General features: G+C 42.2%; 1 long non-coding RNA gene across 1 annotated transcript; it reads right to left on the bottom strand.

Moving 5' to 3' along the window:
- Window positions 1–331: 331 nt before the first annotated feature.
- LOC109371561 (uncharacterized) lies at window positions 332–13,745 on the bottom strand. Its single transcript, XR_002121901.1, has 4 exons — window positions 13,602–13,745; window positions 7,309–7,428; window positions 2,277–2,342; window positions 332–1,166 (listed from the first exon to the last, which is right to left on the bottom strand). It is a non-coding gene; the product is annotated as an uncharacterized LOC109371561 (long non-coding RNA).
- Between the last annotated feature and the right edge of the window lie 817 nt (window positions 13,746–14,562).

Below are 14,562 nucleotides of genomic sequence, written 5' to 3'. Positions count from 1 at the left end.
TGGAACGTTTTCCATTCCCACCAGCACTGTATGAGAATTCCAGTTGCTCTACATCCTTGCCAATACTTGGTGTTGTTGGTCTTTTAAATTTTATAATGAGTATACAAGTAGATTGGTGTATCACCAATTTTTAAAGATACATTTAAAATTAAAAATAAATAAATAGTTAATTACTTACAGCCCTTCCCCACTCCCAAGTCTGTAAATAATGTGATCATAAGAAAGTTGGGTGTTGAAATTTTGAGAAGGGAGGTATATTCATTTTCTATTGCTATGTAACAAATTATCACAAACTTAGCAGCTTAAAACAACATGCATTTATTATCTCACGGTTTCTGTGGGTCAGGGGTCCAGGTGAGGCTTTGCTGGGTCTTCTGCTCGGTCTCACAAGGCTACAATCCAGGTTTCAAACAGGCAGGGCTGTCTGTGTTCTTTTATTGAGCTCAGTCCTCTTCCAGCTCACATGGCTGTTGGCAGAATTCAGGTCCTGTGATTATAGGACTGACATCCCTGTTTCCTTGCTGGCTGTCATCTGGGGCCTGTTCTCAGCATCCAGAGGTCACTTATGTTTTCTGGCAGGTGGCCCTTTTATAGGCTCTCACAACATGGCGGCTTACTTCTTCAAGGCCAGCAGGAGAATCTCTCTCCCCAGTCCTCTAAGATAGTCTTATATAACACAACATAATCACCTTTGCCATTTTCTATTGGTTAGATGCAGGTCACAGGTTCTCCCCACACTCAACGGAGAGAATTACACAAGGACATGACTCATTGGAGGATATCCTATGGTGTGTTCAACCCAGAAGGCATGATATGTCAAACTTGGACAGTGGTTCTCAAATTTGAGTGTGTGTAAGAGTTACCTGGGGGCCTGTTAAGATTAAGACTCCTAGGACCTGTGCTCAGAGTGTCTGACTCAGTAAGTCTGGATGGAGCCCAGGAATGTGTTTTGTTAGGGAGCAGTTAATTTCTCAGATGCACCTGAGGTGGGTGGTCCTCAGGCACCATCTACAGAAACACTGTCATGGAGGTTATTTCATGGCTTTGGAGAGGCGCAACCTTGGACCTGAGCCTCCCTTTTGCCAAGAAGCAAGTGAGATTGACTGATTCCATCTTCTCTTCTTGAAGATCAAAGGAGAGGCTGGATACTGCTCATCAGCGGAGCCCTACAGAGACAAAGACCATAGCCAGGGACAAAGAAGTCTACAAAGTGGCAAAACCCTTAGGACAAAGTATCCATTAGGACACCGATGCAAGGCAAGGCTAGTGAAACCAACTGGTAACATTATATTTAATAAAGTTTAAATTATGGTTATACCACTTACTAGATGTAAAACATTGACAAGTCTCTTAAACTCCCTGAGCCTCAAAGTCTGCAAAATAAAGATAATAGTCCCTATTTCCCAGATTTGGTACCACATATCAATGAGACACTGTCAGAAAATAAAAAAATAAAAAATAAATAAAGCCTGCATTCAGATATCTGCTTAACCCTACCTAAAAAATTAGAATCTCAGAAAAAATTCCAGGCTGTCAAAATATTACCACAAAGATTGGTACTTCTGTTTCTCCACAGAGACAACTTAAAGAAAACAGGAAAGTTAAAAAAAAAATCAATAAAGATAAATACGAGGGACAATGAAAGATCATACAAGTTTATCATTTCATGTCAAGGAAATAAACTTCCTTGTGAGGAGAAAATAAATTTAAAGACTAGGTTATAAAATAAATATAACTAGTCATTACCTATAAGAAAAATAATTAAAATCAAAATACTTTTTTAAAAAAAGACTAAAATATGAGAATATTCTAAACTCTCTCATGACTGTAAAAAACATGATGCCAAATAAAGTCGATTTTATAGTTACAAATATTAAGGGTAAAAACATATATTGAACAATGAATGCCTAACAAGTCTCAAGTTTTAGGTCTTAAATAATGTAATAATAAAGACATGCAAAAAACTGGCAAAAATTAAAGAGGAAAACAAAAATATAATTGCATTTGGATTCCTTGGCACTTCATGAACTAGTTAATCTTCATTTTAAAAAGAGAAAAAGGAGAACATTAAATCACAAATGAAAGAGCAAAGCAATTTTAAAGTACATACTCATGTTTTTAATAGTTGTGGAAATGACAGTTAATAAAGTTTTATATTTACTTTATATTAAAGCTTTGAAATAAGATGTGGAGACTTTTATTCCTTGATGAGAAGAACCATGTACTTATTCTGAAGAGCCAATATCACGCTTACTGGAGGTGTACAAGCTCCTTACCTTGAAAGCAGGATGGTTCACACAGCACAATTCTTTCCAACATGGCATCGGAAATACTAGTAGTAGCTATTTGGGAAGGAAATAAAAATATAGGGATACAAAAATTACTCCTTTTTTGTAGTTGACATGATTATATACCTGAAAGTTCCAAGAAAAGCAGCCCCTAAATTACTAGAAATAATAAATGAATTCAGCAAAGATGTAGCCAAAAGCAACCCACACAGAACAATTGCATTTCTATCCATCGGTCAACTACAGCTGCATATTAATAAAACAAAATAAAAATAGAGAAAGATTCCATTTATAACCACAAACCAAAAATAAATTTACTTAAGGATTTCCTTTGAGCCATGAGATTTAGTCCAAGAATATTATTAAACCATAACAGGAAAAGTAAAGGAGAATGTGAACAAATGAAGAGATATACCAGGTCATTATTGAAAAAACAAAATTTAATAAATGTGACAAAATTTTCAAAGTTGATAGATAGTAATGCAATACTAGTTTAAGGCCTTATAAAATAATTATAGAGGCTGAATAATTGATATCAATTTTATGGAATAATATGAAAAAATAAGAACTCTCTCACAGGATTTAAAATGCCTTGCAAAAAAACACATTTACCAAAACTATAGGTCTGCAAACAGAAAAAAATCAGGGGAACATCTCCATTTGGTATAGCATCTTAAGCTTAAAATAGGACCAATTCCAAATTGCAAACTGCTCCTGCTACAGTCTGATCCATCTCAGTAAATGCCAAACCACCCTTCTAGTGGTCTAGCCAAAATATGGGCAGTCATCCTAAGGTCAAAAATAGATCCAGAATCGACCACTTCTCACGGCTCTGCCAGAAGCCACCATGGCCTCTTGCCTGTACTACTGGACAGCAGGGGCCTCCTAACAGATCTGTGGGTTCCGCTGGGATCCTATGGACTTTCTCAGCACCACAACCAGAGCACAGAGGGCACCTTTGTCCTCAAGGAATCTGATGTTCCTTTATAATTGCTGTTCTCTCCACTGGAACCTTCTTTCCACCAGATATCTGCATGCTTGTTGCCTTCCTTCCTTCAGGTCTTTGTTCAAATGTCATCTCCTTAAGTTCCCCATTGAAAATTTCAACTTTTCATCCCCACACCAGGCTCCCTATCATTCTTTCGTACCTTGCTTATTATGTATCCATCTATTACCTATTTAAAAAAATCATCTCCCTCTCCCAACTCCTCCACCAGGATGTTTGTTTTGTTCATAGCTGTATCCTTAGCACCTAGAACAGTGCCTGTCACATAGTAGGTGCTCAATAAATATTTGCTGAGTGAATGAAACAAAATAGAAATTCCCATAGCACAGATGTCCTACTTTAGAAACTTAATTTACAACAAAGGAGAAACAATATAATGCAGAAAGATTTCATTGCTCACTAATTGTTTGGGCAATGGGATGGATAATATAATAGAAAGAAAGTTAATTACTTTAGAGTAAGTAATACATTACATCATATTGAATAAATTGTAGATGGGCTAAAACACACTAGTGTTTTTAAGAATGGGCAAAAATAACATGGCTATCTCGTGTTTGAAAGGTTGGTAAATGTCTGACTATTGAAGAAATAAAAAAATATTGTTAAGGACAAGATATGTAAAGATCGTTCTAAAATGTATGGTAATACATATAAAACAAGGCTATAGAAATAAAAGATATGTGAAAATATAACTATTAGAAGTTTGTTTTAAAATAGGAAAAAACTGATACAAATATATAGTTTGTGTCTGGATTCCACTATGTAAGTTGCCAAAGGAGATGAATAGTTTATTCCTAAATAAAAAGGAAGAACAAACATCACATAGAAAAATATACAGCCTTGGAAGCAAGAAAAGCATATCCAAACAACTTTAAGATATCATTCTAGAACTGTTAAACTAGTAAAATCAAATAAAAATGTTAACAAAACTGTGGGGAAATTGCTTATATGTTGCTGGTGACCATATGAGTTTGTGTAATTCCTTAAGCAATCAGATGATATGTATCAAAAGCTATAAAAATGTTCTTATCTTCTGGACTATTTATTTTATTTTAGGAAACTTATCTACAAGGAAGTAAATAAATAAAAAATTAAGCAAACAAAAAGGAATCTACTTTATGCTGTGTAGATGTGTAGAAAAGAGAAAAATAGGAAATGACCCAAGTACAAATAATAGAGGAATTTCTAAGCAAACTTGCTTATAATAGCACATTGGACGATTGAAATGGACAATGTAGGGACTTTTTTAACACGAGGGAATGTGAATGCCAACACAGCAGAACTACCATCCAAGACACTGTACTTTAAGTGTGCTCTTTCTATAATCCAGCCAAGGTCACCTTTGGGATCAGAAACCTAACCTTTGGGACAATGCACCATCCAATGCTGATTGTACTGAAAGAAGAACCACTTCACACAGGGTTATTCCAACTCTTCAGAATGAAAAACTAAGAAACTTCCTGGCGAGGCTTGAGGCAGGAAATTAGGATTTAACTTAGCTCTTGGGTTCTGTTAACTTGGCTTCACGAACTTATTTGTCCTGCAGTCAGGGGAAAGGAGTGGCACTGTTGGACAGGCAGGACTGAAAGTTCAGAGGCTGAGGCCAGCCTCATCAGACACTGGGCTCCCGCTAAGGAGGAAGCAATAAACCATCATTTCAGAGGCCCCGAGCTCCTGAAAACCAGAGAACTTCGCAGGGAGCCCTGCCCTCAGAGGCTACAGGAGTGGCAGGGCTTGCGTGGAAAAATACCAGAGTCAGGTTCCAACGTTAGGGAATTCTGTGTGGACCCAGAGCGTTCTGCTTATGAGGCAGGATGCCTGAAAACCCTGGGTAGAACACAAGGCAGTCCAACTCACAATCCAGGTTATTAGGAAGATGAGGTGTTTTGCCTAACTGCCAGGCTGCCTGGAGGTGAATTCTGACTCCACCACTTATTAACTGAGAGCCTTGGGCAAGTCACTTAAGCTTGCTGTGGCTTGGTTTCCCCTCTGGGAAAAAAGTAGGTTAACAGAGTACCTACCTCACGGGATTGGTGTGAGCATTAGATGTGACAAAGCCGATAAAGCTACATTGGAAGTCTTGTCATTATTATGTACTCAGGGTGACTTGCACGCATACAGCAAAGCTCCTATGAGCACAGCTTGGAGACTCAGAAAGGGGTGGATCCCGGCAGAACATCAGGAATTTATAGCCGAGGGTCACTGAACCAAGTGAGATTTCACCTAGACTCATATTTTTTGGTTGATGATGTTAATTTGGGAGGAGGAGAAAGGAAGGCCTTCAGGGCGTTCGCACCGGAGATTCTGGGCTGGCTGAGGAGGTAGGCTATCCCCGAGCCTTCAGGCCAGGTGGGCCGCCAGACAAGCCTCTTCCCTCACCAGAGGCCTCCTCAGAGCCAGCCTTAGGGCCCTGGCTGGAGGCAGTCCCCTTTCAATTGTTTTTTATGACAGAGGGCTGGTCCCAAATATACTCCAAATGGGACCACTGGGGACTAGACATAGATGCCTCACAGACTCTGCTGTGGCAGACAGATCCAGGAACACGCCCAAGAATTTAGGAAGTGGATACTGCTTCCCCCACCCCCCTTCCCAGTGATAGCCGATTGGTTGAGAGTGGGTAGTGTCAAAATTAAATCCTGATGCTCGTGCATTGTCCCTGGGAACGATTATAAATTTGGCTGCCTGGGGCAGTGGATGGGCAGGCGAGTGGAGAAGCTAAGTGAACGGGCCTGGAGGACAGCTAGACATGTCTCCAGGGTACTTCTAGGAAGCTTCGCTAAGTAATATGCTGTGTGACTTCCTTCTCTACATCCCCAGGGGAATTTTTCTGAAGACTGACTCATCTTTTAAGGCTTTTTTGAAGTTAGATTTAGATTGCTTTGGAATGTTGTACTGTGATGGTCCTTAAAGCAGGAGCAGTCCATAGACATGGGATTATTTATTCATATAATTATTTATGAAGCACCTACTGTGTATGAGGCACCACATCAGAAGCTGAAATATAGAAGTAAATAAGGTACAGTACTTGCTCTCAAGTCGCTCACAGTGTGCTAGAAAGCCAGGCAAATCTACAATTAAAAGGTAAATTATAGGGGCCAGCCGGGTGGCTCAGTTGGTTTGAGCATGAGCTCTGAGCAACAGGGTTGCCGGTTCAATTCCCACATGGGCCAGTTAGCTGCACCTGACCTGAGCTGCCAACAGGCGGCCGGATGGCTCAGCTGGTGAGAGCGCATGCTCTTAACAACAAGGTTGCCGGTTTGACTCCCAAGCTGCGACTGGACTTGGAGCTGAGCTTGCGCCCTCCACAACCAAGATTTAAGGACAACACCTTGACTTGGAGCTGATAGGCCCTGGAAAAACACAATGTTCCTCTTCTCCAATTCTCCAACACTGTTCCCTTCCCCAATTCCCCAGTTAAAAAAAAAAAAAAAGGTAAATTATAAATGTCATGATAATTGCGGTAGGCAGAATAATCCCTCCTAAAGATACCCAAATCCTAATCCCTGTAAATGTTACCTTATCCAGGTGGACCTGGAATCACAGGTGTCCTTAGAAGAGAAAGGCAGAGGGAGATTTGACCACACCAGGAAAGGTGATGTGAGGATAGAAACAGAGCTTGAGTGTGGAAGAGGAGCCACAGGCCAAGGCATGCTGGTTGCCTCCAGAAACTGAAAAAGGCAAATAAAGGGGTTCTCCCTTCAGATCATCCCAAAGGAACCAGCCCTGATGACATCTTGACGTTAGCCCAGTGAAACTGATTTCTGACTTTGACCTCCAGGACTGTAAGAGAATGAATTTGTTTTGTTTTAAGTCACATGTTTGTGGTAACTTGGCACGGCTGCAATAGGAAATGAAGTGCAATAAGCCTGTGAAGTGAAATACGGGACATAGAATGGGATAGACTCACTGATTATTTTCCTGATGACGCACAGTGATCCAGTTGTCAGAAGGGAATCCACAGAGGTGTTGCCATTGACTCTTCCAAATTGGGAAGGACTGTTAACGCCATCTTACCTAGAATTCTGAGATGTGGAGAGTGAAGGCATCGTCCAAAGTCCTACACATTCATTCACTCAGCAAACGTTTATGGAATATCTGCTCTGAGCTAGGTGCTGTGTTGAGTTTGATGGTGATCTGAAGACAAATAAAACAGAATTCTCATCCTCAAGTAGCTGTCGTCCAGCAGGGAAGAACTTGGCATAAAAGCTCTGGTTTGTCATCGCATTGGACCGGTGACTTACCCTCTTTGGGTTCAGTTCCTTCTGTATAAATCATAAAAAGAACTACTTCACTAGATCGAGTGATTAAAAAAAATGCAAAATTGATTTGGAACCTGTTAATCATAGTATAGGGCTGAGTCTCAGTCTTTTCATAACCCTTCTTAACCTGCAGATTTCCCTGCGCTTCCTGGCTCCGACTACCTTCACCTTCGAGACGCTCCCAGCTCCTCAGTAAGGTGCCCAGAGCTGACCTCAGGCTGTGTGACTCCAGTCAGGATTCATCTCACCATCAGTGCTGTCTCAACAACAAGCACAGAGTTATAGGCTGGTCTTTAGTAGCCTTTTGTTTTTTTGAAAAGCTGCTCAAGTAAAAAAAAAAAAAAAATTTTTTTTTTAAAAAAAATAAATGAGAAAGTCTCTCCTTGTCAAATCATGCGAAAAATGAAGAGAATAGTTTCTGAGAGAGATGATGCATCATTGGAGCCAAATAGTCAAATGCTGTTTAAAGTATGTTGTATTTGGACCTCTGCTGATATTCCCATATCAGGTTACATTATGCTGAAAAATTGGTGGAGAATGTTTGCACTGGAACAAAAGTCCCAGTTCAGGGTTTGGTTCCTGGTTAAAATTAAAAGGGAAATCACTGGTCTACAAGTTATATTTGTCTTCTCTCTGTTTTGTTCCTTTCAGCTCCACAGAGGTGAACCGAGTGCCTTCTCTGGCTAGCTGCTAGCCACGCGGAGGGCAAGCTCTGGGGATGGGGTTCAAGTCTGGAGAGGGGTGTGTGTCAGGTGTGCTTCTCCCACCTCACTATTTGAACTTTTAAATCGAAAGGTTGTGATTTTTAGGGAAAGTTCTAAAGCCCATTTCAAATCTCTCCTCCATTGTGAATTCTTCCCTGATCATTGGCTAGGACAACTCTCTCTGTCTCTGTATTATTATTATTTTTTAATCTATGTCACTTTTTATGTCTCTCTCTCTCTCTCTCTCTCTCTCTCTCTCTCTCTCTCTCTCTCTCTCTCTCTCTCTCCCTTCCCCACACCCCTTCCTCCAAGGGTAGACTTCGTTCTGTATCTCCCAGGACAGTTCAGATTTCAAATATTTTGCACCACAATCCCTACATTAGAATTTGCTAGAAATGCAAATATTTTGACAACCAAGCAATAGCTTCTGAAATACTTTTGTATCCTCCAAATAAACACTTGCATAGTGCTATTTTCTAGGACAGTTTAGAGGCAGGTATTATTATCAACCCCAACTTACAGATGAGGAAACTGAGGCACAGAGAAATTAAATGACTTGCCCAAGGTCACCTTGGTCAGGTCTTGTGGACCAATTTTCAGCTCAGAAAATATAGTCTCCACAACCACCCATTCTGTCCCTTTCCTTCCTCCCTGGCCTTGTCTGAAAGCTTTGTACATCTCTGTTTTTCTTCTCTTGGATAGAAATGTTATTGTCAAATGCCTCTGAATGCTTCCCCGTACTTATCTTGTACATAGTGGAAGCTCAATAAATAATTGTGGATTATTTCATCAGCTCAAAAACATAGAGGATAAAAGAATAAAAGGATATCTATAAAAAATTGTAATGATGGGTAAAGATTCATGATTATATGAAGTATAAAACTGTATATACACTATGATATTAACTTTATAAAAATACAAATATACTATTAAATACTGGAAGGAAATACAATAGTGTCAGTGGTTATTGCTGAATGGTGTGGCTAAGACTTAAGTGATTTTTATTTTCTTGTTTATGCTTCATAAATAGAAAAAATAAAAGTTTTAGAATATATCACCCATTTAAAGGGAAGCAAGAGGGCCGACCGAGTGGCGCGTTGGTTAAGAACTGGCTTGGGACGCCAGAGGGCCCCGGTTCGGATCCCACATATGAGGGCCAGTGACACTGCCCTCTACAGCTAAGATGCTGAACAACAGCTCAGCCTAGAGCTGGGCTGCCGTGAGTCGCCAGCGACGGCGTAGGCTGCAGCCCCTGCTGCAGTAGGTTGCCATGGGCTACCTTGTGTAGCCAGCAGCCAGCGTGAGCGGCCAGCTGCTGCAGTGAGCGGCCGACCAGAAGCCGGCGACTGATCTGCCTCGCCCGGGAAGAGCACAATGATGGTGCCAACTTGGGCCAGTGAAGCAACGTCCTCCACAACTAGACTGAAGAACAAAAAGGACAGCAACTTGTCTGTTCCCCTTTCCCAATTCCCCAGCGCTGTTCCCATCCCCCAATTCCCCCATAAAAAAATCTTTAATAAATAAATAAATAAATAAATAAATAAAGGGAATCAAGAATAGCATGGAAGAGACTGGCTGATTGGCAGGTCCTTACAGTGATTTGTTTACCCCCAAGGGGTTGAGCTGTGTGAGTGGAGTTTGGGTAGTGGAGTAGCCAGAGTCTCTGTGTGTGTGTGATATCTGTGTCACAATCTGATGGTGAGGACATAGTTTAAATGATTCTTTATGAATGAGGAAACAAAAGATCTCTCTCTCTCTCCTTAGTATAGTACAAATGGCCCAGGGACTTTGAAACTGGTCCCAGAAAAGATTAGTGTGTCAGAGCAGGAAAAGGGGCTCTGAGATCCTAAATCTAATCTCCTTGTCTTGTAGAGCAATGTCTGATGCCTGCTTTGTTCAGGGTGTTGATCTGAGTTAACCTAGACCAGGAAGGAGAAGGTTGAAATCATAAATGGGATTCTCACATCTTCCTCTGTCTGGTTCAAACATGCAGCCTGGTCCAGCTGTCCGGGCAGAAGGACCCTCCAGCATGCGTCCGACAGTGGGCTGTTGCCCTGGTCTAACCCTGCTCAAAGTGCCTGTTGCTGCTGGGGGGATTGTGTCTCTGTGGCTGTGTGTGTGAGGTCTTGTGGTGAATGATTTGGAGGACACAGGGCCATGGGACTGAGCTTTCTCAAGACCCAACCCCACCAGCCAGGCCAGCTAAGCCAAAGATTAACTGTTTCCCACTCCTGTTAGGCCCACAGAACTAGCAGACTGGTCCCTGTGACCAAAACCACCATTCAGAGACATCAAACAACAGTGATCAACCAGCAACTGACCAGTAATTTGTTCAATTGATCAAACTGCCTTGTATATTTAGATCTTGCCTCAGAAAGTAACATTTTGTCGTCCTGTGGATGGCTGCAGGAAAATCACAACTCCACATACAGAAGTTTTACAAAATATTTTAAATTATTTTTTTCTGGTTATAACAGTAAACGGACATTTTATGAAAAATTGAAAAATACAGAAAGAATAAAGAAAGAAAATAAATCCTCCATAACCCTAACCCTTAATAAAAGCCTCTATTAACATATATATATATATATATATATATATATATATATATTTTTTTAATTGGGGAATTGGGGGATGGGAACAGCGCTGAGGAATTGAGAGAAGGAGAACAGACAAGTTGCTGTCCTTTTGTTCTTCAGTCTAGCTATGGAGGACATCGCTTCACTGGCCCATGCTGGTATTATCATTTTGCTCTTCCCAGGCGAGGCAGATCTGTCGCTGGCCTCTGGACGGCCACTCACTGCGGCTGCTGGCCTCTCGCACTGGCTGCTGGCTACACACGGTAGCCCATGGCAACCCACTGCAGCAGTGGCTGCAGCCTACGCCAATGTAGGCGACTCCTGGCAGCCCAGCTCCAGGTTGAGCTGTTGTTCAGCATCTTAGCTATAGAGGGCAGTGTCACTGGCCCTCATATGTGGGATCTGAACTGGGGCCCTCTGGCGTCCCAAGCCAGCTCCTAACCAATGTGCCTCTCGGCTGGCCCTATAATTCATTGTTTTTCCTTGCAATTAGTGGTTCCATCTACTCTTTTTCTTCTGCATTGATATACGGCATACTATATGTATTTTTTAATCTTTCTCTTTTTAAAAATATCATATGATAACCATTCCCAATATTACTCAGTATTCTTTGAAATCTATGATTACTGAGGACTGCATAAAATTCCTCTGTAACAATGAACTTCCATTATGTAACTTTTCTCCTATTATCAGACGTTTAAACTGTTTCCAAGTTTTAAAGATAAAAATGTCCTGAGGACCAACAAGACAATCAGTCCTATATATTCCTGATCAAAGTATACAACAGCACCTATGAAGTATGCTTGCCAAAAAATTGAACATGGGCCGGCCGGGTGGCACAGTTGGTTAAGAGTGTGAGCTCTGAGCAACAGAGTTGCTGGTTCGACTCCCACATGGGATGGTGGGCTGTGCCCCGTCATAACTAAGACTGAACACGGCACCTTGAGCTGAGCAGCCGCTCATCTGGTGAGAGCACATGCTCTTAACAACAACGTTGCTGGTTTGACTTCCACATGGGATGGTGGGCTGCATTCCCCCGCCGCCCCTCCCCGTCCCGCAACTAGATTGAAAGCGGCAACTGGACTTGGAGCTGAGTTTGTACCCACCACAACTAAGATTGAAGGACAACTTGACTTGGAGCTGATGGGTCCTGGAAAAACACAATGTTCCCCTTCCTCAATTCCCTAACACTGTTCCCTTCCCCAATTCCCCAATAAAATCTTAAAAAAAAAAAAAATTGAACCTGAACCTGATCAAGTCTCCAGGTCCAACTTCCAATTTATAAGAACAGAGGACACATTAGTGACACTATAGCACTGCAATCAGGACATTCCAAATTGCAGAAAACTCTACAGGACAAATGAATCAGTTTTTCCAGAAGATAAACTGCTGCGGGGAAAAGACAAGGGGAGGGGGAATCTATGGCTGAAAAGAAGCTTAAAAGGCATAGCTACCAATTGCAATGTATGAATGATATTTGAGTCCATATTCAAACAAACTAAAAAAATATTTAAGAGACAGAAATTGACACTAACTTAGATACCTGATAATATTCAGGAACTATTAATTTTTCAGAAGTGATAATAGTATTTGTGGTTATGTTTTTAAAATAATCTTTACTTTTTAAAGACATACTGAAAATTTCACATTTGAAAGGATATATTTGGAATTTGCTTCAAAATAAGGGGAGAGGGGCAGGGGATAGTGTGTGGGGATATAGCTGGGTCAAGATTGGTCATAATTGTTGAAGCTGAGTGATGGGTACAAGGAGGTTCATTTTAGTATCTCTTTACTTTGGTACATGTTTGATATTTTCAAAGTTAGAAAAAGGAACAAAGGACAAGAAAGCCAGCATCTCTGGTAGCCAAATGCTGAGCTGAGCTATGGAGTAAAGAGCTGTGCACTTGAATGAAACAGATCTCATTTCAGTCCACTTTTCACACTTACTGGCTGTGTGTCCCGGGGCTGCTTACCTAGCCTCTCTGAGCATCAGAGATCTTATAAAACTGATATCATAAAGCCTGCCTCATAGGGTTGTTGTGAGGAAGAAGCATCATCTTATTGGGGAAAGTGCTTGGAAAATGAAGGAGCATTGCATATTTTATCTTAAGGGATGAGTAGGAGAGTGAGACTTTCATAGAAAAATACTCAGGTATGCCATTTTAATTCCCTTGTTGTTTCTTTCATTATATATATTTTTATTGTTCAATGGTTGCCCTGGGGATTATCGTTAGCATCTTAAGTTGTAACGAGCAGTTTATATTAACACCAATTTCATATTGGGTATACAAGCTCTTTCCTGGGCTCCTAACAAGGACAGCCCACTCAGCCCCAGGTGCCTGCTGGGAGCAGCCTGTCAGCGTGGGCTTTTCTGTGGTCCTAGACCAGAGGTGGAGCCACAGCAGCCACAGCCCCTGCAGGGCCTCGGGAGCAGGCCTCTCTGTGGTTGAGTCACTTTACCATGGGGCTTTCCAGGCTGGCGTGGTCCACTGTGCTCCCTCGGCAGTCCCAGGGCAGCAGGGCCCCATCATGCCCCCTTACCAGAAACCGGAGCAGAAAACCAGGGGGCAAAATTGCTACACTGGCAGAGGGGGACTTCTGCTGCCCTGGGAGAAATGTGGGCTCTTTCCCCAGGGCTGCCCAGCGGCTGACCTGGGCCTCAGAGCTGCCTGGTCACTGCCCACACTCTAATGACTTTAGCACCTTGTTCAAGAGGTTGTCAGACATCCACCCGGGCCCCAGGCCCCCATCAGCCCCTTTCTTACCATGGCCTGCAGTCTGCACAAGGTTAACCTCAGGCTTCTTCCTGGTTGCCTCTGATTCATTTTCCTGTCTCTGGTCAGATGATGGTTTGGGGTTTGGCTGGGCCCTTCTGCCTGCATATTCAAAGCCAGAGTTCCTGACCTTGCCTACTAACAGGCACCCACTGCATCCCAGGGCCACTTCCCTCTCCAGCCTACTTGCCCCCTGCCCTCCAGCCAGAAACCCTTGAGCTACAAGGTATATGAATCCTCATCCTGGCAGGAAGTGCCCTGCTCCGCCACCTTCCACTGAGAACAGCCAAGCCCTGGCAGCATCCTGGTTCCCCAGTGCCTGCCCCGAAGTGGCTGTGTTTGGCCTGGACACCGTGGGACCCGTTGGCAGGGGCAACACAGAACACACTTGATTTGGAGGCAATCCTTTGGAATCCACAGGCACTTCCCTACATTTAAACCTCAGACCAGGTGTACCTGGTTTGTGTTCTTAAATCAGTTCTATAGATGAGAAACCTGAGAGGTTACTTGCCCAAGTTCACAGGGCTAAGCAGTAAGTTCTCCAAGCCAACTACCTAAGTGCTCTTGCTCTGAATCCAAAGTCACTATTGTACCATATACCTGACACTTCTCAAGCAGCCGCTGTAGCACGTGAAGCCCAGGAGAAACTTGCTGAGATTCTCTAGCCTTTCATTCTGGACACCTCCTGGGGCTTCTGGAAAGGCAGGTCAGGACAGGGTTTAGTTTAGTTTAGTTTGTTTGTTTGTTTGTTTTTAGCCAATCCTTGCTTAAAGGCCTTGAAATATACATTCCATGCACAACCCAGTGATCAGTCAGGGTTCTAGCCTAGCCCTATCTCCATCACAAGCTGGGCCCTTCTGCTGAAAATATCCTCCCTGCTTGGCTAATGAATTGTAGTTATTCAATATACATTCCATTATCCAGTAAGGCCCTAGAAAAGGCCACCAATTAA

The sequence above is a fragment of the Hipposideros armiger genome, unplaced genomic scaffold (genome assembly GCF_001890085.2).
Source record: "Hipposideros armiger isolate ML-2016 unplaced genomic scaffold, ASM189008v1 scaffold_581, whole genome shotgun sequence".
NCBI classification, from domain to species: Eukaryota; Metazoa; Chordata; class Mammalia; order Chiroptera; family Hipposideridae; genus Hipposideros; species Hipposideros armiger.
The sequence above is the reverse complement of the archived record's forward strand: the minus strand, read 5'-3'. Positions and strand labels throughout refer to the sequence as shown.